This window comes from Pelophylax lessonae (genome assembly GCF_965119305.1).
Source record: "Pelophylax lessonae genome assembly, chromosome: 10".
In the NCBI taxonomy this organism is placed as follows: domain Eukaryota; kingdom Metazoa; phylum Chordata; class Amphibia; order Anura; family Ranidae; genus Pelophylax; species Pelophylax lessonae.
The window spans coordinates 140,635,060-140,659,449 of NC_138777.1; the positions used below are offsets into that span (position 1 = coordinate 140,635,060).

General features: G+C 41.3%; 1 pseudogene across 1 annotated transcript; it reads right to left on the bottom strand.

The window, feature by feature from the left end:
• Positions 1 to 2,911: 2,911 nt before the first annotated feature.
• LOC309565987 lies at positions 2,912 to 10,432 on the bottom strand (annotated as a pseudogene). The gene is made up of 3 exons: positions 10,368 to 10,432; positions 6,434 to 7,062; positions 2,912 to 2,982 (listed from the first exon to the last, which is right to left on the bottom strand). The product of its transcript is annotated as an uncharacterized misc_RNA (transcript).
• Positions 10,433 to 24,390: the final 13,958 nt, after the last annotated feature.

Consider the following 24,390-nt stretch of genomic DNA (forward strand, 5'->3'; position numbering starts at 1 on the left):
GACAGCATGACCCGCGCCGCCAAGCGGATTATATCAATGGATGCCTCACCCAAGAAAGCCGTTGCCAGTCTCAACTCCTGAATGGCTGAACTCCTGGCCACCTCTTCGGAGACACTCTGAAGTGTAGCCTCCACGCTGTCTACCCAGGCTTCCATTGCCTTGGATGTGGCTGCCAAAGCCAGAGCCGGCTTACACGCCATACCTGCGGAGAGATAAATCTTCTTAAGATCTGTGTCAATCCGCCTGTCAAGAGCGTCTTTGAATGAGACTGAGTCTTCCAATGGTAAGGTTACGTGTTTCACCAACCTCATCAAGGCCGCATCCACCGTGGGAGCGGAGTCTAGATGTTTCACCTTATCATCCTTAAAGGGATACATTCTGGAGACCTTAGATGACAAAGAGTTTCTCTTTTCAACTCCCTGCCACTCGTCTGTAATAATTTCTCCCAATTCCCCTAGGAGGGGAAAATGGGAACGCTCTTTTTTGAGATGTTTGAAGTATTTCTTCTGTTTAGCTGGGGACTCAGCTGGATCTTCCCATTTTAATGCCTCCTTAACCGCCTTAACTAGCGGTGGGACCATAGCAAATTCAAAACCTACATTCTGGTCTGCCAAATCATCTTCACTGTCTGTAGAATCTTCTGACAGACGACTTGGTTGTGAAGTACCTGGCTCCACTTCATCCCTTGGGAGGAAACCAGGAGCCTCTGAAGAGTGACCCGAAAGCCTGCTCGAATCCCAATCTCTAAGGGATTCTTTTACAATCCGCCTGACCATAGCCTCCACTGGTTGTGCAGTGTCTTGCTTTTCCCTCAAAACCCTGGAATAACAGGTATCACATAGGGATCTATGCTCAGGGATATGGGCTCGACAGCCCCAGCATGATTTCCCTGAACTGCGGTCAGAATGGCGGGATTGCCGCGGAGCGACTGAACTGGAAGTGTGCTCATGTCGTTTAGACCTGGAGCTAGACCTATGACCAGACTTTGATGAAGAATGCAGATGGGCTGAAGGAGAACGATCCTTTGATCCAGAAATAGGGCGTTGGTCAGACCTAAAAGGGCTGAATAGGGAAAGAAAAACACACTTAGGCTCCATTCCACCAGCCAACGCAAGCAGGTAAGGGTTAAGAAAAACTAGCTCACCTGTTGCTCAGGGACTGGCCACCGGGGGGTGGTGAAGCATCCATTTGCAGATAGAAGCAAAAGCCTGCACAGGAAGAAAGTAAGCATACATGTACTGACTTTCGTCTCCACACCAACCCTTTTACCCCAAATGGCACCTGGATCAAAGCATGACTCACCGCTGAAGAGCAGAGAAACAGCACGGGGAAGCCACCGCAACGCCCGCAGACATCCCATTGTAAACAGGAATGACAGCTGCTTAAATCTCCCAGGCGCCGCAAAGCCACGCCACAAACGACGCAATATCGTCATAGGAGATCGGGAGCGATGCGCGCGCATGCGCAGACGATACCAGGGCCAAGCCTCATCCTGGACAACCAATTGAAGGTCCAGCGAGGCAGGGGGAGGAGCCTAAGCGACGATCTGGAATGCAGGAGCGCTCCACCGACCACAAACAGGAAATGCAATGAAACCAAAAGAAAGTTTTATACTTTACCACCATGACGATAACCGAACAGTCTCAGGCCTGGATGAATTCATGCGTGTGTGACAGGGCATCAGGGCCTATCCGCTCAATAGCAAGGACGTATTGGCCATCAATGCAGCCCACCTCTCATTCAGGATTTACGGCATCTTCAGCATTTTAAAATAATATTGCCCGGGTCCACCCGATAAATATCGAGATTGCTGGACATAAAACAGGAGGCATCCGACATCAACAAGGTCCACACGCCACCAGCTCGCCTGAAACCGATAGACGTCCTATAAGGTAAGACTTCCTTCTCGCAGGAGGAGGACGAAAAAGGAACACGGCTCCTGGTATGGAGCAAAGATTTATGGGAGTGGGGTCCTATAGGGTAGGAGAGGAGGCGGAGCCTACCCATACGTGTGCTGCCATGGAGTCTGTCAGGAAACATTTCTATACAACATACACCAAATATACCCAATACATATTGCTTGAAAAAAAAATGTTGCTTACTTTTTTCAGGATATGATGGATGTGACCTAGCTGTTCTTGCTCCCGATGTTTAAGATCTGACCATCTTTTTCTTATTTGGTCCTTTGATCGATCCACCCCATAAATCTTGTTTAAAGCTGAGATCACCTTATCCAGAATTCTGTCTTTTCTGGAGTTGAGCCTTTCATAATTCTGCAGCCTGCCATCATAGTAATTTTTTTCTAGTATGGCCACCATCTCCACCATTTCACCCTTGCTCATAGGTGTGGCTTTTGTTTTTTTCTTTGCCCAACCACTGCGGCCTTCACTGGATCTCCGCGATTCCGCCATCTCCTCCACTAATCTTCCGCTGACTCACGTGTGTGTGTGTCGCATGCAGCTTAATATTCGGCACGTACACGCCCCTGCGTCAGCATGCCACTGGAGGCAGAGTTGACGCATGCGCTGTATTTAAAGGACGCCAGATCGTTCGCTCGTTGATTCGCCATTGGACAGATCGTTTTGAGGAGCGCGATCGATCGGCGAACCACGATTCTTCCTAACAAACAAAGGTACAACTTTTGATTCAAAAGCGGGTGTTTTGGGCCCTATACAGCTTATATTGGGCCTATCTTTATTATGTTACAAAATACATGATCTTTGACTATGTTTTATGTTGTGTTGTGTCTTGCAGGCATATATACATCATAATGGTTGACAAATTTACCTCTCCAGAATTTTTGCAAACATTCATTGATGAATACCGCAAATTGCCATGTTTGTGGAAGATCAAGAGCCGGGATTATTCCAACAAACAATTAAAAAGTGAGGCCTACCAAAAATTGGCGGAGTTATGCAAACCGATTTGCCCTAATGCTGACATCAATTATGTCAAGGGCAAAATCGGAAACCTCCGCACAACCTACAAAAGGGAGCCAAACAAAATTAAAAAGTCGGAGAAGTCAGGAGCTGGTACCGAGGAAGTCTACATCCCAAGGCTCTGGTATTTCGAGAGCCTGCGGTTCCTGACGGAACATGCCGAATCCAGGCCATCCCTGTCAATGCTCCCTTCCACTTCGGCAGAGGGCTCATGTGCTGCAAGCCAGGAGAAAGATATCCTGGAGCCAAACTTGACACAGGTATAGCATTTCACAATATATTGTCTGCAATAAAGATAATGATGCAATAAAAATATTATCAAGACAATAATTCACCCTTAATGTAAAGTCTGCTATTTGGTTAAAATAATCCAAAAAACATGACTTTTTATATACACTATAACATTATAATAAATTGTTAATTTCATCAACAGGAAAGTGTCACTGTGGAGGAGGCAAGTGCAAGCCAGGAGTCTGTGGAGCCGTCTGTATCCATCCAACCTCCACTAAAACGCAGAATGAAAAGCAAAAATTTGGAGGATATAACTACAGCTTTTCTGAGCCAGGCCTCTATAGCCCTCAAGAGGAAGCCAGATGAGGAAGAGTCATTTGGCTCTCTCACTACCAACAAATTGCGCCAAATGACTGTGCAGCAGCGGCAAAGGGCAGAGCTCCTCATCCTCGGGTGCTCAATAGAGGGGTGTTGGAAGAAATTCATGAGCACACCCACCTCTCTGATTTTCAACCACCCCCTCCATCTCCACCTCCACCACAGCAACCCCAGCCACAACCTCCACCACAGCCACAACTGCCACATGGCAGTCAGTGGCAATATGCCCCTGATCCCCACCTACCCCCATGGTCACATGACTATACTTATAAATTCTTGTTATTTATAACTGGGAATAACATGTTTTTTCTGTTACCCCTTTTTATTTATTTATAGTTTATATGAGGAGGAAATGCCCTTTGTTTTTGTTATATTTTGAATACGGAGAGTATATCTATATTTATGTTGGAATTTCTTTATTTATAAAATAAATATAATGATAAACAAACTACTTGCCTATCTTTATTTTTTAATATTTAGCATATTGGGAGTAAGCAGCAATATATGTTTTATACATTAATTCCAAAATGAATAAAGGGACACATCAATAGTTAGATATTTGCAGTCATAAAACAAAGAGAATGGTGAAGAGTTTTAACAATTATTTGTAAAAAATACATGCACCATATAGAATAGCCAAATTATTATCATCATCATCATCACAGAACACATGCCTCTTTAATTGTAAAGTATACAATTATGAGCAACAGCTTCCTTCGTCTCACATTAACCAAGATGAGCATGTGCTCCGCATTTAATATATTTTTTTGACTGCCGCGAGACGAAAGTTCTTTCTTGATACAATGGCTAGTTTTCTTGAGAATATTCTTCCGGGTCGTTATTTGCTTCCGATCATGCGTGTTCCGATTAGTAGATCTTTGTCTGACGAAATCTGTACTGACTGACTGAAAATCGGACGTTGTGTTGACGGCCGACAAAAATTTTATAGCCTGCACACCAGATTTTTTTTGGCCGAAAAGTCGGAGTCGGTTGTTGGAAGCATCATACTAACAAGCCGAAAATCGGCGGATCGGTCGTCGGACAAAAATTCCCTGCCGTGTGTACGAGGCTCAACACACCCATCTGAAGCCGGGAAAGAACATACCAGCACTGCCCTAGTTAACCCCCTGTTTACACAGCCAGAATGTAGCAGCCTTACTACAACAACATTTCCCATCCTCAAATAAACTGCCATAATTAATGGATATAAAGAATATAAAGAATGGACAATGGGATAAATAAATATAGAACAAAGGCTAAAAAAATGATAGGCTGCAATGTTAACCCTCTTATCTTGAAACACAATTGGGGACAAAAACGCATGACTATCCACCATTATTAACTATATTTTAAAAGTAAATTTTAAAATAAATATAGTACAAAGGCTAAAAAAATGATAGGCTGCAATGTTATCCCTCTTATCTTGAAACACAATAGGGGACAAAAACGCATGACTATCCACCATTATTAACTATATTTTAAAAGTAAAATTAAACAATAATATTATTGTGCTAAACACCCATGTATTTAAAACCAGGAAATAAATACGATAGGGGACAATAAATATTATTATAACACTATTATTAAGGCTCCATTCACACCTGGGCGTTTTTGAGCGTTTTTCAGCTCCAAAAACGCTAAAAAAAAACGTTCCAAAATGCCCAACAAGTAAAACCCCATTCATTTAAATGGCCCCTGTTCACATCTGAGCGTTTTAACGCATGAAGCAAAACGCCCAACGCTCAAAAAAGTACAGGAGCTTCTTTTTGGGCTGATTACCAGCGTTTTTGCACATAGAAATGAATGGAAACGCCTCTAGACTGTCATGAGCGTTTTTTTGCAGCGTTTTTGCGGCGTTTTTCAGCCACACAGTTGCTCTCCACCCCTTATTCATACCCCCTCAACACCTTTTCCACACCCCCTTTTTACAGGAAGCACATTGTGATCAAGATGGAGGACAGTAGCCTTCTGTATGAAGCAGAAACTTTTATTGCTTTGGTGAGGGGACATCCCTGTATTTATGACCCCAAAGACCCCAAATATAAAAAAAGGAACATCAAAACTAGAGCGTGGGAGGAGATCACATCTCAAATGGTTCTCCGGTGGTGCAATTTGACGCAAACCCAGAGGCATGATAAAGGTAAGTTTTCTAGGTCTTCTGCACCCATGTTTTTTCCTAGCTGTCTGCTCACATGTCATGTATTTTTGGTTGTTCTTTTTTTTTTTCCAAAATATTTTTTGTTGTTCTACTACCTGTACTGCACTGTTCTGAGTTGAACTTTTTTCACATGTTTCCCCCCCCCTACGCATGTGAAATCGCAGGGCAGGTCTACGACCTGCAAGGAAATCGCATGGTCAAAAAAGAAAAACCACGGGAGTTCACTGTGGGTCCAGACCTGCAATTTTACATGCGTGGGGTGCCATTTAGAATATGTGGCACCCCCACGCATGTGAAATTGCAGGGCAGGTATGCGACCTGCAAGGAAATCGCATGGTCAAAAAAGACTGATTTGAAAACTAAAGACTAAGATGACATATAAAATTAAAAAAAACACAAAATTTGAGGAAAAAAAAACTTTATTGTGCACAGCAATACAGAAATATAGTATTGGAAGTCCTTAATGCAAATGTATTTGAAATTGGCATCTTAGCAATGTTCAATGGCTTCCAGTTGCCATGGAACCTGTCCAGTATTCATGAAAAAAGTGGCAAACTCATCCCGAATATGGGCACCACTTGTACTCCCATGGCTGCCGCTCCATTGGGCCCTCTGCAAAGGGTGCAAACGCCATCCCGCTGTCTTACAAAATTGTGCAAGATGCACGCTGCCTTCACTGCACATATAGCATTCTGCATATTTAAATTAATTGCGCTGTGCAACATACGCCATTTGTTGGAAAGAAAGCCAAAGGCACATTCCACCACTCTTCTTGCTCTAGTCAGCCTGTAATTGAATACCCGCTTTTCAACATTAAGATTTCTACTGGAGTAGGGCCTTAGCATGTGCTCTCCTAATGCAAATGCTTCATCACCAATGAAAACATAGGGTTCAGGTGGGTGATTGGTTCCTGGTAGTGGGGAGTTTGCAGGCAGGTCCAGATCATTGGAACGCAGCATCTGGCTGAAGGTGGAGTGGGCAAAGATGCTGGAGTCTGAACTACTTCCATAGGAACCAATATCAACATATCGGAAGCAGTAGTTGGCATCCACAACTGCCAATAGGAAAAAAGAAAAATATTTCTTCTAATAAAAGTATTTGCTTCCACTTGCAATCGGTTGAACAATGCGAATATGTTTTCCATCTACCGCTCCAACACAGTTCGGAAAATTGCACCTCTCCCAAAACAAAGTTGATATAGATAGCCATTCCTCCTTTGTAGGCTTTGCCATCACCATATTGTGCATCACATCCCAGAATGCCCTGCACGTGTCATGTATTATATAGCTCGCAGTGGATTTTCCAACCATGAAAGAAAAGTGCAAACTGCCCAATGATTGTCCACTAGCTAGATACCTGTGGAAGAAAGAAAAAAAATTAATTTTGTTTTGTTTTGCAGTACTACTAATTAAAAAAAAATGGAAAAGCATCAAAGACGCTTACATCAGATTTCGTAGACACTTGAGGGAGTTTCGAAGTGGCCAAGCTGCCGAGGAACCACCTAATTACCTCCACGCGCAGGAGTTAGATTTTTTAAGGCCAATTGTGGAAATGAGCAGGTAAGTCTTGCTCCTTTGTAAGTATGACATATAAAGTATATAGACATTCTAAAGCATGTTTATTTTTTTCTTTACAGTACCCAAAGTTCATGGGAAACAGAAGCTGCTGCTGCTCCGAAAGAATATGAGAGCCCTAATGGAGAAGCCAGCCAGTCAATGCCTCAAATGCTGCCAGAAAATTTGGATAGCCAATCAGTCGCATCTTCTGGCGAAAGCTTGACCCCCTCGGGCTGAATTAGTCACTCCTCCAGCTGAAGTGGTCATCCCTCTGGCTCAATCAGTCACCCCTCCGGCTCAAGTGGTCACCCCTCTGGCAGGAGTGGTGCGCCGTTCGATGCCAAGGCCCACTCGAGGCAGAGGGCAGGATCGATTTAATAGGCTGGTAGATTTGATGGATAACCTATCCCAAAGAATGGACAGCCCAAGTATTTCATTTTTAAAAAGTTTAAATTAATTTGTTCTACAAGTCCCTGAGTCAAGCCAGTTAGAAATGCGTCGAGCTTTGCTGAACACAGTTGCAGCATTTATCCCTAAAACAACACCCTTACAACTCCCACCCGCCCCGTCAACAACTCATAATACCACTAGTCCTCATGCTCCAACATACACATTCACGCCAACAACCTGCTCCCTACACATATTTCCAACATTACCAACCCAGCTTTTATCCCCCTCCTCCATCCTCATACCACCATGAGCATTATCCCACAAACACAGTTCCCTCAAGTTTCCAGGATACCTCCCACCTTTCGAAACATCCCTCTCAATCTTCTACATTCACACATCCATTCCAGCCTTTTTACATGCACAATTCCCCAAGGTCATCATCTACCTCTGGAGATTTTCGTTGCCAACCAAATACATCCTCCCATCCTGCTTCTTCCACTGCACCTTCCATGGGAATGAATGGTGCAATTAATTTCCCAATATCATCCTCACCCCGTAGATTTGAGAATCTATGATGTTTCTTTTTTTTTTTTTTTTGGAGTAGCACCTTGTGTGGTCTTCTGCTGCTGAAACCCATTTGCCTCAAATTCAATGTGCCTATCTCACAGTCTGCCCATTCTCCTCTGACTTGAGGGAGAGAAAAGAGGTTATCCCTGGTGCCACACATCTGTGTGGTCCTATAGATGGCGTTCAGAGTGGCAACCTCTGCCTGCACCAGGCCTGGTCCAGGCAAAGGTTGCCACTCTGAACACCATCTATACATCTGTCTCATAGTTCAAAGAGGATATTCTGCATACCTTGTTTTGGAAAAATGGTTACTGTTGCCTTATCAGTCTGCCCATTTTCCTGGGGGGGGGGTTCCTTGTTTTGTTATGTTACGTTATATTAAGCATACAGTTTAAAAAAAAAAACATTTGTGCGCTACAAGTACACTTTATGCAACATCTGTGTTTGTGTCTATTCTTCATGGTGGGTAGGGGAAAGTGGGGAGGAGGTTGGGAGTAGGAGGTAAGGGTTGCAGGGGAGGGGGTTAGGGTTGCACTGTTTTCAACTAGTGTCAGCTAAGGGGAAATTCTCTCCATATTTCTGCCACGGGGAGTGGGTCAGAAAATTCTGCATTGGGAACGTATTACAATGTAATGCATGTTCCCAAGGGAGATCTAATGAGGGGAAAAGGGGGGTAGGGAATAGGGATGATCGAACGGTTCGGGTCGACCATCGGTTCGACCCGAACATTGGCTGTTCGAAATTTGGCCAAATTCCGAATTGGACAGGAACTGGGCTTTAAAAGCCCGTGATTGGCCCAGAAACATCAGTAAAAGCTGATTGGAGTGACTAGGGGGTCCAGAGGCCAATCAGGAGTGAATACGCCCCCCAGTATATAACATAGCCCCGCCAAATCTCTAGCACTGTAATAGAGAGGCTGTGGAATAGAGTGGAAGCATTTCTGTTACTCCTGCTGCTCTAGTGTCATTTTGCAATTATTAGTGTGAGGAAAGGGATAGGGTACTATATACCACTATAGTTAGATTCAATAATCTACTTTTTGTAGGGAAAGTGTTAAGTGTCAGGGTGACCGTAGTGTAGTTTAGGGTGAACTGACTCTGCTATGCCAGGTTGACCGAACTCTTCCATGTCAGGGTGACCGTAATGTAGTTTAGGGTGAACTGACTCTGCTATGCCAGGGTGACCGAACCATATATATATAAAACACCATTGTGAAGCCCTAAATCCCAATAAATGCCCCTAAAAAGTGCCTAGGGTTCTGGGTCATGCCCCAGGGACTATTAATCACACAAAAAAGTTCTTAAAAATTGTCGTTTTTGATAAAGAGCCAATTATTGAAAAAATTATTGAAAAATAAAAAAAATAGATTTCTTTGGATTTAGTTTCTGGGGGGGTCTAAAAAGTGTACCTGTGAAGTTTCAGCTCTGTAGTATGTACAGAACCATAAAAAAAAGATACTTTTTCTTAGAATTTTCAGTAGCGCAGGGATGGTGTTGCCCTCCTTTCACACCTGGGCATTTTTGTTTCAGGCATTTATTGGGCGTTTTTTGGGCATCTTTGGAGGCAGGCATGACATCTGAACTTCTGTATAGGGGTATATATATATATATATACAGACACTAAATCCAAAGAAATCTCTTTTTTTTTTTTTCAATAATTTTTTCAATAATTGGCTCTCTATCAAAAACGACAATTTTTAAGAACTTTTTTTTGTGTGATTAATAGTCCCTAGGGCATGACCCAGAACCCTAGGCACTTTTTAGGGGCTTCTAAATTGTGTTTTTTGATTCCAGAAGTTCGGGTTCCATTGATTTCAATGGGGTTCTGGAATCCGAACCGAACTTTCGGGAAATTCGGGTGTTCTGGTCGAACCAAACTTTTCAAAAGTTCGATCATCCCTAGTAGGGAGTGAGAGATGGGGGTCTGGAGAGAGGGTATGGGGAGTGTGGTAGGAAGGTGGGTTGTTGCTTACTCAGTGTGATGATGAGCCTTCCCACCGGTGGAATACTCTTCCAAAAAAAGGTGTCTTCTCTCTGCAAATGTGGAGAGAGTATCCCAAGCAACTCATCTAAACTGTTGGTAGATAAATAACATATCACACATTGTTATGATTGTACAAGCTTTGTGTGCATGAGGAGATGAACCCACCTGTTTACAGACATTCGCGTGTACTCAAAGAATTTCTCTTCATGCACTCGGAGATCACTGTACATTGCCCAGAACTGGCCACGCTATTCTCTATTGGCAATAATAGGGTGGACCCAGTATCTGCGCTTCTTTTCTTGCTCTTCTTCCTCCAGTATCAGTAGTGTAGCTGCTGCACATGCGAGGAAACCATTCATAGCAGACTCTTCCAACAAAAGGAGAGCGCACGGAGAGCACAAATGACTCACACCAACACTACACACAAAAACAGGAAGAGGAGGACCCCTATACAGAAGGTCAGATGTCATGCCTGCCTCCAAACGCCTTAAAAAAAAAAACAAAAAAACGCCTGAAAATGCCTGAAAAACACCTGAACAAACGCCTGAAAAACTCCAGAAACAAAAACACCCAGGTGTGAATGGAGCCTAAAACTCCTTAAATAAAATTTCTATAAAATTTCTTCTATAAAAATTCTTTGTTTAAGATGGAGCCGTAAGTGCACACCCACTGTCTCACGGATTACAAAGCTCACAAAATAATAAAAACAATCACATCAGTATCATCAATAGTATTAAAGACCTCAATATCACATCATTATCAACAACAGTATAAAAGACCTTAATATTAATAAAATACTCCCATATCAGCGGTTGGATATAAAGCAATTCAAGTCAAAATCGACGTTTAACCCTCTTGGTGCTGAGACTTTCGTCTCATAAATCCTATAGGATTCACGTCGACTCAGTTGTCTAACAAAATTTCCACCTCTCCAATGTTTTTTTACTTTTTCCAACCCCCAAAACTTCAAGTCTCGTGGGTCCCTATTGTGGCACTGTCTGAAATGTCTAGAGACAGAATTAAATCTGAAACCCTTCTTGATGTTATTCATATGCTCGGCCACACGGACATGCAATGCTCTTGATGTGCGTCCGATAAACTGCAACCCGCAGCTGCACACAAGCATATAAACAACTCCTGTAGTTGAGCAAGTGATAAGGTCAGCAATTTTGTATACTTGACCTGTAGCACTGGAAGAAAATTCCTTACGTCTTTTATTGTTTACTTTAGAAGTCCTACATAAAACCAGGCATAAAAACCTGTGAGAAAAGAAAATAGTTTATTTTCTCTCTGGATAGGAGGATCAATAACTCCAGGAGCCAACCTATCCCTAAGGGTAGGGGCTTTCCTATAAACAAATAGCATTTTTTCCGGAAGATTCGGACCTAGAACTTTATCTTGTTTTAAGATGGACCAATGCTTCTCAATAACTTTTTCAATCTTTTTATGTTGTATGCTATAGTCCATCACTATTCTATAATTATTGGGACCTGTCTCTTCTACCTTGATCTTATTTGTTATCAGGGACTTCCTATCCAGATTCTTTACTAGGGATGATCGAACTTTTGAAAATTTCGGTTCGACCAGAACACCCGAATATCCCTAAAGTTCGGTTCGGATTCCAGAACCCCATTGAAATTAATGGGACCCGAACTTCTGGAATCAAAAAACACCATTTTGAAGCCCTAAAACCCAATAAATGCCCCTAAAAAGTGCCTAGAGTTCTGGGGATGTGATGTGCCTGCTGTATGCTGTTATTAAGTAAGAGGCTTTCTTATGTTTTAATTAAATGTGTTAGACATACTTCACTATGTGCGATCCCCTGCCTTTCTTTGAGTCACACCACTAAGAGAGCAAGCTTTTGGATTGTCTAATCGGTATCCCCTGGAGGTATTTGGAGCAACTGGGATCATCCCATCCATTCATTCTGCCAAAGGTGTTATCGTCAGTGTTCAGTTGCAAATGGAATCTGTCCTGGTGTTTTTGACCCTTTGTGGTTAGTGCTTTGAGGTGAGAGGCCATTCTATCTGGTGGTCGATTTGTAGTTTCAAGACCACAGCATTGGCTCTGAGTGCATCTTTATCCACACGGGCTCTTCCTCCTTTGCATGGACTATATTTTCTATTCAATTGATTCATTTTAGTTTTAGCGCTGCAGTAATTTCCTATCATTAGCTCCACTGTTACCTCCTTGGCATTGGGGCAGGGATATGTACAGGTCGCCGAGGGTGGATCCTGGAAGGTTGCTATATTTCCCCTCTGTTTGGACTGTGGTCCCTTTAAGGAAACAAAGGGGGTTAACTCATTGGTCAGAGGAAGTTGTAGGTGTGGTGTGGTGCAGTATAGAGGAGACTGTGGATGGTAGACTTTTGTACAGCCAAGAGGGTGCATGTCAGTGTCCTGCCTGGAAACCTGTTGCCTGGGAAAGTTACCTTCTCCAAAAGTGGGGACTGTTTAATTGCAAGGGCAGATATGCACTCTTCAATTTGGTGAGACTGTTTTCCTTTGTTGTGTTTTTTTTGCTGCTGTGAAGCCTGTTTAAGTTAATAAACATTCCTTCATTGCAACGCCTGTTTCCTGCGATCCAGCTGATTCCCCAAACATTGCAACTGGTATCAGATGATGTTCCCATAAATTTATTAGGAGCTGATATTTTATCAGAAATACAGGCGGTCATCGAGCACACTCCACAGTATTGTGGTAAGCAGTGCACTGTCTGATGAATGCTTATGTACGATGGTAGCGCTGCTGTATCTAATAGAACTTGGGTGTCTTCAAAGTTGAGTTGGATGTGATGGTGGAGGTAGATCCGAAAGTCTGGGGGATTGATAAGAACGATGTGGGTCTTCTGTCAGTTCTGCCAAACAATGGGTAACATCAAGCCAGGGAGCATTTTGCCCCAATTACCACAATACCTCTTGAGTGTGGCTCAGATGGATAGTCTCAAGATCTAAATAGATGGATATCTACAGATAAAGGTCCTCACACCAACCAAATGGCCCTGTAACACTCTATTATTTCCAGTGGCTAAAAAAAAAAAAACAGCTAAAGGCCAGGAAACAATATACCTATTGGTACATGATTTAAGGGCTCTGAACAAGATCATTATTAGCGATGCTCCTCTGGTGCCTAACCCGCACACTTTGCTAGCCTCCATACCACCAAATGCAATGTTTTTCCGTGTCATTGATCTAACGAATGCATTTTTGTCGGTACCACTGGATCCCCAGTGCCAGTACCTTTTTGCTTTTTCATTTCAGGGTCAGCAACTAACTTGGACACCTCTCCCTCAGGGGTCAGTGACTAGTCCCTCGGAATACAATTGCAAACCTAAAATCGTGTTAGATCAGTGGACCCTGATGGATCCAGGGGTGGTACTGCTGCAGTATGTAGATGATTTGCTGCTTTGTTGTCCCACGCGGGAGGCTTGTTATCAGCATACTGTATCATTGGCTAACCACCTGTCATCTACGGGTAATAAGGCTAGCATAAAAATGACAGTTCTGCAAGGAGAAGGCTATCTTTTTAGGACATTGCATATCTCAGGGTACCCGACATCTAACCACCCGGAGAGTAGAGACCATGAAAGACATCCAGAGACCTTGGAATACTTGGCAATTGAAAGCCATTCTCGGACTTGTCAATTACTGCATAGACTGGGTCCCTAATATATCATCCAAACTGGGACCCCTTTACGAATTAACATCACAAACACCTTTTCAATTGTCTGATGACAACTGGTCAATCCAACAGGACTCAACCTAAGAACTCTCCAAAGCACCTACTTTAGGTCTGTCCAACTATGATCTCCCCTTTTATCTTTTTTGCCATGAAAGCAAGGGCCATGCAACTGGAGTATTGACCCAACTACACGGGTCCAGGTACCGATCCATCATGTACCTATAAACTGCCCTAGATCCAGCCATCCGAGGCTCACCGGGATTTGTACAAGCTGTGGCTGCCTTCACTGTATTGTTACAGAAGGTAGGTGACATAGTTTTGGACTCCCTATTGACCCTCTATACTCCCCATCCGGTGCAGGAGATCCTAAATCAAGCCCAGTCAAAACACCTTTTTGCTGCCAGATTGACTGAAGTGACTCTCCTAACACCTACTAACCTAACTCTAAGACAACACACCATTTTGAACCCAGCATCTCTTCTTCCTCTTATTGAAGAGGAAGAAATGGGGGGGGGGATACTGGTGTGAAAAATGAAAATTTTCAAAACTTTCAAACTAACATTACTAATCTCTCGACCTATAACCAATATTCCAACCTAGTAGGACAACACGTTGAGGAGCAACATGACTGCCTTTATTTGATAGAATGGGAATCAGCGGCTGGCAGTCTGGTGAAGGAGACTCCCATCCCAGACGCTAAGAACCATTTTGTCGATGGTTGTAGGTATTTCACCCCGGATGGTTAGCCACACACAGGTTACGCAGTGACTACAGCCAGTAAAGTTGTGGAGAAGGTGTTCGAAATAGACTTCTCAGCTGTCACGACTCTTCAGAAAAGTTGTTTATTCTTTAAAAGCAAGCCAGCATACGTACATAGAATATACTGTAGAATGAATGAATGGTCTTTTAGCGTCAAAAGGGGAGAAAGTACAGATGTTGTCAGAGTAAGGTGGTATCTCTTCTCTAGTTATTCTTTTCAATTCGCAATCTTTATGCTGTTGGTAAATTCAATGTCAACAAAAACTATATACCCAAGAAGGTAGTTCTTCTAAATATAAAAATAACCTCCCACTCTTGCATATATGCTTGACACATAACTCCTCCCAACATCCTGACATAGAAACTACGATCTCAGAATAGAAATACATACATATCAAGATGGCTTCTCTGTCCTTGACAAAGACAAAATGAAATAACCTTTCATAAGAACATCATTACAATATATATTTTTATATGTATTTTAGAGACTTTTATAATTTAAACTCTAAATCTCAAACAGAAGGGTTCATTGAGTTCCCATATGTCTGCACAAGAAGCTGAGCTGTGGGCACTAGTAAGGGCCTGTGAGATCCATAGAGATGTGGGGTGGCACATGATTTTGGTCCTATCTGGAAGGCAAGAGGGATCTTGACTATTTCGGAGAGGCCAGTGAAACATGCAGAGTTGATTGATGAGCTGTTTATGGCCTTCTGCCTGCCACACCAGATAGCCATTCTGAAAGTTAAGGACCATACTACTGATGAGACTATGGAGGCCAATGGGAATTCCTTGGTGGATAGAGCTGCTAAGGAAGGTGCTCTGCGCCCTGTGGTGAAGACCCTGATACTGGCCATCCCCTCTGATGTGTCTCTAGAAGCATTTAAGAAACTGCAGTCACAGGCGGAAATGCAGGAAAGAGGAGATGGACGGCTTTGGGGGCTACACAGGGTACAGATGACATCTGGGGTCGTGGTGGTAAATGGTGTTTACCAAGATCACTTTTCTCAATGATGGCCCATTCAGTTTATTATCCAGGTCACCAGTCAAAAATGGTTATGTGTGCATAGGTGGAGGAACATTGGATTGCCCCTGGATTCACTACCGCAGCTGCTAACTTTACCGCTACCTGCCTGATTTGAGCACTGCACAACTCAGGTAGGACCATGGCAGTACTGAAACGGCATTCACCCGAATCTGAATATCCCTTTCAGCGCGTACAGATAGATTACATTACATTGCCAAAGAGTGGGCCGCACGAGCATGCTTTGGTCTGTGTGGATATGTTTTCCCGTTGGTCGGAGGTATGGCCTGTTAGCAAAGCCAATGCCACCAACACCGCGAAAAAGATCCTGTCTGAGATAGTGTGTGGCTGGAGTCTACCTGAGACAATTGAGTCGGCTCCCACTTCACTGGCCAGATCTTCGCAGAGGCATGTAATGCTCTTCACATCAACCAGGGAATAAATACCCCTTATCATCCCCAAAGTAGCAGTATGGTTGAACGGCTAAATGGGATCATTAAGAACAGAATCTCAAAAATTATGGCTGATACTGGAAAACCATGGCCTGAATGTCTCCCCATATCCATCTACTCCATCAGGAATTCTGCTAGACAGCCCCATGGGTTATCACCCTACAGGGTTTTGTTTGGGAGCCAACCAAAGACTGGATTGTACTTTCCTCAGCAGCTGTCATCTTTACATTCTCAGCTGACAGTGTATGATCAGACCCTGACACCCAAAGGGAGCTCCAAAAGGTCCATCATATGGTTCGGACTCCAGGACCCTGACACGATAACCGGTGTAAATTCTATTCAACCAGGTTACTGGGTCATTGTGAGGAAACATCAAAGGACAGGACTAGAACCGAGAAAGACCAGGTCATTCCAGGTTCAACTGACAATGCCGACTTCCTTAAAGCTTGAAGGATGCGACAACTGGGTGTGTGCCAACCACTGCAGGAAGCTGCCCAATTACATCAATGAATGAGGAGTATCGGTTTAATTTATATTCTTACCTTAGTGTATTTTAACTAGGGTAACGATGAAAAGCATCCCAACCTATTGTTTAAAATGCATCTCCAACTAGCTAAGACGGCGAACAGGACCAATTGCTGGGTTTGCTCTAAATCTTCACTGAGCAATGGCAGCTGTTCATGCTATATACAATGTTCGTATTGGTATGAAGAAGTATTAGAAACTTGCAAAGATGACCAGGCCACACTTGTCTATAGAACTTAATGACACCCTAGAGGGTAACATCAGTTATAGTTTTAACATTAGCTCTGGCTCCTTCTCTTTGCTTTCTAATCCAGTATTGGTAAGGAGACAACTAGGTAATCCACAGATGTGTTTTGGCAAAGGGAATAGATTTGTAGGATTTACCACTTGTGAGAAAGGTATAACAGTCAATCTTACCAATTAAACCCCTGGTCTCTTCAATGACACCAACAGACCAGATTATATCTGCTGGAAGGAAGGGTGTGATGTACAGACTGAGGGAGCAATCCCCCAGTCTATTATGTTACTACTTAGTGCCCGTGACCATCAGAGAAATTCTTCCTTTACGGTTCTGACAGAACCTTATTATTTCTTATATGGTTCTTCTGCTTATAAGCTAATTCCCCCAAATGCGAGAGGTTCATGTGCTTTAGTGAAGCTTGTACCAGCATTCTACAATGCAGCCGATCATGAAGATCTGCTGGTGCGAATAAAGGCAAGGGCATCAGGGAGAGCTAGCAGGGAACTGTTCACCAACCACGACGAGGCCTGGCCCTGGTTCCCTGCTTGGAAAATTTCTCGTCCATTCTGGATGAGATGTTCATTGAGACCGTTGGAGTAGTAAGGGAGATTACTCAGAAACGACAAATGAAGATCTCTTGTGCTGCAGGAAAAGATGGCACTTGATTACCTGTTAGCTTCAAAGGTGGGTTTCTGTGAATTCATAGGAGAAGACTGTTGTACCTGGATAGCAGATACCAGTGACAAGGTTCACAGCAGACCCATATGGATAAGGTTACTTCCCTGCAAGGCAGAGCCAGAGCTATAGCTAGTGAAGGTTGGAATCCTTTTAAGGCTTTGGGAAGTTTTGGGGATTTCTTAGAAAAAAAGTGCAAGTGATGTTGGGACCAGCGCTACCACATAAATATTATATCTGTGCAATTCCATAAAATGTATAATTCATACCACAAGTGCATATAGTGCTTATAGTGCAACAGTAAAACCAAAGTGCTGCGTGCTAATAAACCTTCAATACATTAGCATGGGCTGTGCTCAGTGTACCACATCGTAAATCACTGTAAGAATATTTAATAATAAATATCTTGCGCTCGTACTTATGTCAGAATATTTATACTGCTCTGAATATAGCAGTGTATTTATTTATGGTTAATAAGCAAAGATCTGTGAAAAAGGAGAGTCTTCACCTATTGCCATAAATCAATGTCGAGAATTCTTTTTAATTGATTAATTTCTTTTTAAAAGCATATACCAATCTTAGTGAGTACAGTCTACAGTGTGGAATATATATAAAAATATTTATTCTCAAGACATGCAAACACGATATATGATCAAACAAGAACTGACACAAAAAGATAACTCTACAGAAAAATACTAACTTCAAATAATCAATGCAATGTGATGTTTAGCTCAATAATGAAAGTGAAAGTAAAACAAAGTGAAAGTAAAACCAAAACAAAATGAAAGCAAGATTACCATTTCTTCCCAGGTATAGCATAAGCCATAAATTAATATTCTATATAAACAGACTACAATGGTCTGCGCAATGCATAGCCCAAAAGTCATTCCACTGCAGATGAAATGAGAATAAGCCATGCAAAACGGAAGACTTAAAATTGCAAATAATGCACTGAATCTGATATTAATAAAAATGTATAAAGACAAAAATCAGCTTTTTAGAGAAAAATATACCATGGCTTATACGGCTGGGATTGTAATCTCATTACCCTTAAATATGCAATATAAAACATATAAGGAAAGAATAAACAATTGTTGAATAAAATCAAATAACATAGCAAGGCATAATTACCACACTTAAGATAGTGTTACCAGAGTCCTAAGATGGATGCCAGTCTTAAGATGGTGGATTCCCTTCAAGTTTCAGATGAATGATGTGGATCAGGGAGTATGTCTGCATGAGTCTATTGAAAAATGTAATAGCGTGTGTGGTGTAAGTGTGAGGTGTGTTGTCAGTAGTGTAAAGTGACGTCCTCTCTCTCATCTGGGTTGGTCTTTTATATGGTAAGAACAAAGAGCTATAAAAATTACCATAAGTAAAACCCAGAGGGATGAAACATTATCCCTATTGGTCGGGATATTCTATACCTAAACTGATGAGGTCAGAGACACACCTCTTTTGATAATTAACCCAAAACTTGGTATAATAAAATAAGGATGATTTCTCTATATGTGAGATTAATCATAAAACACAACATAAAACTTTGTCCAGACTACCAGTACATACATAAATGTCCACCTGTATTTCCATTATTCATCTTGGCAAGTAATGCCATTTCAATAATTATATTATTTAACACAATATAATATTTTTATATTGGAATATTTCAAATTATCTCAAGACTGCACCTGGTATTTCGTCTCCAGAGGGCAGTATTGTACCGTTCATTAGATTTTGTATTTAATATAATTAAAACAATTTGTTATCTGATGACCTATGGACCTGTCGGCTAGTGAAAAGCAATTACTTATTTGACCATGCCAAAGGGCTGTCAGATATAGTCTAGGTTTGGGAATATTTACGACACCTTGAGCACTAAACCAGTCCAAAGCAATCCTTATATAAACACTCCTACCACATGCCTTAACATGAAGTAATTTGTTTTTAAGACGCACAAGTCCTTACACATCATAGAAAAGTATACTTATATATATATATATATATTATATATCTAATATTATATAAGTATCAAGTTCACACTTCTATATTAATAAGAATACAATGTATTATCGTTAATATACATCTTACATATGATGATGTTTTCTATAAAAACTTATATGGTTCATCTTTAAATGTCTGCTAGAATATACTGGGGTATTGTCCATTGTTATATACTTATAGACAGACTGAGATATCCCCCTTAACATAGCGTCAGACTGACTAAGTTTTATCTGATCGAGATGTCAAAAGGGATCTTATTTACGATTACATAGAAATACAAAGATCTCTGTTGAAACCATAGACCCTTTGTAAGCCTGTGAGAGACATTTTGTTTAACAAGTATATATGAACTTTGTTTCACCTTAAAAACAAGATGGATCCTGTCCTGTTCAGAACCTTTTATGCATAATATGAATATACATGGCTTTTAAATCATTTTTCTTTTTTTTTCTATTATTATTTTAATCAACCCCCAATAACCCCGACATATCCCCCCCCCTTTCTTCCCAGTAGACAAGTGAGCAACTTAGGCCTATCTGGAAAGAAAGCTTTTTAAGGAGTAGTAAAAGAAAAAAAAAAAATGTCTTGTTCTCTTTTTTTTTTAAGAGAATAGTTCATATTGGGAATTGTTCATAACTCTTAAGTACAGCGGTAAAAAAAAAAATTTGAGAAAAAAAAATCAGTTCAAAATGTCAGTTCGTAGCGACTTTGCTGGTGTTAGCTATGTCACAAACTGTTCCTTGTTAGTCTCTTTGAATTCTGATCTCCTGGTAAAGAAACACAAATGTTCCTTGAAATTTGCATCATCAGTTTGCAAAGTCTTGATGGAGACAGAAATTAACTGCTGCAATGGCATTAGCAACTACCATTCAAAGCGCAGTAAAACAATGTTGGCAATCAGGAATCAGAGAAATCTGTTTGGACGTTCAACCTTGGATATTGGTTGGATAATGAATGGTTTCAGCATGGCCTAGAGTGTCATACACCTAGACTGAGGTTTGCTCACATGTGCAATGCACCATTCTCACATCTCCTTCAACTGAAAACAGGAGGTAGTGCGATTCCTCTTAATGGATTTCCTCGGATCAAATGCACAAAGATCTGTCGAAACAAATCTTCCTCTCCGTCAACAAGAATCCGGGGCGTCTCGCAGCTTGATTCCTGAAGAGGGATCCGATTCAATGAGGGGTTCCGTCCTGAGCTGTGCTCTAGGGAGAGATGACCCATCCGATCGCTGTGTCTTTGGCAAACATCATCGTCTGTACCAATCAACGACCTGGCATGGAAGGTTAATCTCTTCCTATTGGATGAAACATACAGTATGAATATACATTCTTATCAATTGACATTTCAATGCGATGTAGGTACCCTAAGCTTTCTCAGAGTTCTCCTTTAATCACTGTGTGATCAGTCCTTTTTATCTGACCACCAGCGAAGGTGAGACTATATATGCGACCTTTCCTAGGGGCGACTGACTTCTGGGGCTTATTAACATGGGATTGTATTTATCGCCATGGATACTACGCATTGGACAATAATACAATGATCTAATATTTTGTTATAATTTTACCTACTACTTAGGAGAAAAAAAAAATATCTCCCCCTTTGGGGCATCAATGCAATTTATTGGAGGCAACAAACTACCTGGCATTGAGGATTCCTTCTTGGTTACCGTATACAACCTTTAACCTCTTGACTGCATTACGTCAGTAGGGTTTGATCCTCCTTGTATCACCGTCATTGGCGATTTTTCAAAATGTGTCCGCTTTGAGCGACCTGTTTGAGTCAGAGGGATGAAGTGACCACTGAAAAATAGGAGGGTAGTTATTATCTAACAACCAAGATCCCCCCCTGGCAGGGATTTCAGGATCCTCAATGCTGTAACCTGGAATAAAATGGTGTTAGAACCTCTGTATCCTATGCCTCTATTCAGTGTATCCCTTTGATTCCTGCCACTTGGGCATTTAAGGATTTTATGGCCTTTGGCTGGCCACAGGATTTGTTCCTAAAGATGGATTTATTTTAGTTCTGGGCTGCAGTGCCCAGAGTGAACCAAGTGATCAGCTGATCAATTTGGCATCTATTCTGCTGAAAACCTTTACAGAATTGGATTATTGGCTCCGCCTCCTGCGGTGCCTATGTCTCTCGGGTTCAGACAGATGGGACAGATCCCCATTAGAACCAGTTACTCGGTTCTGGCGTGAGGTCTGGGCCTTAATGTCACTTGATCTTCCCGAGGATTTTGGGGAACCCTAGGATGGGGCAAATCCCTATTTATTTGTGGGTGTCCCCCCCCTTGTTAATGGGATGTCCGGTGTCCTCCTTAAGGTATCCGGTGTCCCCTTGGGGCCTAGGTGGCATGTCTTGCTCCTTTGCCAAACTTTTTATTTTTATGTGCATGGGCAATGCCTCAAAGCACAGGGATTTAAATTCCGGATGGTTGTACTCCTTCATTGAAGGGTGTTAGTCACTTTTGAGTACAGCAAAAAAAAAATTCAATGGGGCTTGGTACTGTATACATTTTAAATTGTAGATAACAGCTCTAGCAGCAGTGAAGTTTTGTATGGGCTGACGTTTAAATGACATCCTGCAGGCACAACACAGACAGTTGTTTTCATAGGCCTCAGGATAATCAATGTCTAAGACAATGTCTAAGGACCTTTTTCTTAACAAAAATCAGGACAGTACTCTTTTTAAAACTTTTAAATTCTGGAGGTGTCCGGTGTCTTTTTTAGGGGTGCTAGTCTTTGTCTTTTTGCAGTGACCTGATATGACTCATACCTATTTATGCATGGCTGCCCAATTTCTGCCCTCCTATATTAGGAATATGGCCGGAGTAGGACATGGACTCTTTGCCTGATTCCCCCCCCCCCTTGTCTGGGTCATAACCAACAGACTGGGAATCATACCTGGGTCTATGAATAATTATTTCATATTTAATAATGCAGGACTAATAAAGCATTGCCCTTTTGTATGGACACCATGACCTATTGGAACTCTCCTATGTATTTACTGATGAGTTCCTGTCATGAATTTGAACTGTTACATTTTTATTATTTTTATTTATATTTTTTTCAAAATTTTCCACCGCGGATTACTCGGCAACTTTTTGCTAGAAAAACATTTTTCCTTGCTCAAAACTTCCTAATTATTGCATTAATCATTTACATTTCACTTTCACATGGTTACTTTCATTACAGTTTCCTTGATAAAACTTTTGCCACAGTTCTACTTTATTTTTGCAGTTTCACGCTACATTCTCTTAACTGATGTGTCCCAATAGAGGTTACTTTCACCTGCTCAAGGAGGTTCCTAATCTCATCCTCTCATTTATTTGGAGTTGAGATTGAAACTTTACTAAACTCCTTTTTGCTGAGCCTTCTGGTGCAGTTCCTCACAAAGATACAGTAAGATTGGCCATGACTCAAAAAGTATGTGATCACACTTCCTTTTGGTGTTAGATAAGCTATTGGTGAGTTCATACATACAGGTTGTCCTCTACCCATGTCAGATGCCCTTTATTGGACCGACGTTCTGAGGATTTTGATATATGACTCTAACCAGCATTTACATATTCCACCATTTCAGACTCAGAGAGGTGTTTCCACACATTTATGGATCTATGCCAAATCTACTGGGGTTGTGGCATTACCACCAGGGACTCACACCTTGCCAGAGTTGGCAGCGTGACAATTACCTGCTGTAGACATTTTTAATGCATTTCTATCACATTCACAATTAATAAAAAAAATTCCAAAAAAAAATTTTTTTTTTTTTTAAAGTTATTGATTATGTCACCTGATCAATATTATGATTGGCATATGTAAGAAATCAATAATTATCTCGCTGGGGCCTCCATTATATGTAAGAATATTTAATAATAAATATCTTGCGCTCGTACTTATGTCAGAATATTTATACTGCTCTGAATATAGCAGTGTATTTATTTATGGTTAATAAGCAAAGATCTGTGAAAAAGGAGAGTCTTCACCTATTGCCATAAATCAATGTCGAGAATTCTTTTTAATTGATTAATTTCTTTTTAAAAGCATATACCAATCTTAGTGAGTACAGTCTACAGTGTGGAATATATATAAAAATATTTATTCTCAAGACATGCAAACACGATATATGATCAAACAAGAACTGACACAAAAAGATAACTCTACAGAAAAATACTAACTTCAAATAATCAATGCAATGTGATGTTTAACTCAATAATGAAAGTGAAAGTAAAACAAAGTGAAAGTAAAACCAAAACAAAATGAAAGCAAGATTACCATTTCTTCCCAGGTATAGCATAAGCCATAAATTAATATTCTATATAAACAGACTACAATGGTCTGCGCAATGCATAGCCCAAAAGTCATTCCACTGCAGATGAAATGAGAATAAGCCATGCAAAACGGAAGACTTAAAATTGCAAATAATGCACTGAATCTGATATTAATAAAAATGTATAAAGACAAAAATCAGCTTTTTAGAGAAAAATATACCATGGCTTATACGGCTGGGATTGTAATCTCATTACCCTTAAATATGCAATATAAAACATATAAGGAAAGAATAAACAATTGTTGAATAAAATCAAATAACATAGCAAGGCATAATTACCACACTTAAGATAGTGTTACCAGAGTCCTAAGATGGATGCCAGTCTTAAGATGGTGGATTCCCTTCAAGTTTCAGATGAATGATGTGGATCAGGGAGTATGTCTGCATGAGTCTATTGAAAAATGTAATAGCGTGTGTGGTGTAAGTGTGAGGTGTGTTGTCAGTAGTGTAAAGTGACGTCCTCTCTCTCATCTGGGTTGGTCTTTTATATGGTAAGAAC